The sequence below is a fragment of the Bison bison genome, unplaced genomic scaffold, assembly GCF_000754665.1.
Source record: "Bison bison bison isolate TAMUID 2011002044 unplaced genomic scaffold, Bison_UMD1.0 scf7180017864212, whole genome shotgun sequence".
Classification (NCBI taxonomy): Eukaryota; Metazoa; Chordata; class Mammalia; order Artiodactyla; family Bovidae; genus Bison; species Bison bison.
The window spans coordinates 2,125,300-2,125,628 of NW_011494784.1; the positions used below are offsets into that span (position 1 = coordinate 2,125,300).

General features: G+C 42.6%; 1 protein-coding gene across 3 annotated transcripts in view; it reads right to left on the bottom strand.

Moving 5' to 3' along the window:
- TRPM6 (transient receptor potential cation channel, subfamily M, member 6) overlaps nt 1–329 on the bottom strand; it is a 166,364-nt gene that overhangs the window by 69,900 nt on the left and 96,135 nt on the right. The window lies entirely within an intron of this gene.

Here is a 329-nt window from a genome sequence, read left to right on the forward strand (position 1 = left end):
ATGGACTGGTTGGATCTCCTTGCAGTTCAAGGGACTCTCAAGAGTCTTCTCCAACACCACAGTTCAAAAGCATCAATTCTTCGGCACTCAGCCTTCTTTATAGTCCAACTCTCACATCCATACATGACCATTGGAAAAACCATAGACTCAACTAGACAGATCTCTGTTGGCAAAGTAATGTCTCTGCTTTTTCATATGCTGTCTAGGTTGGTCATAACTTTCCTTCCAAGGAGTAAGCATCTTTTAATTTCATGGCTGCAGTCACCATCTGCAGTGATTTTGGAGCCCAGAAAAATAAAGTCTGACACTGTTTCCACTGTTTCCCCATC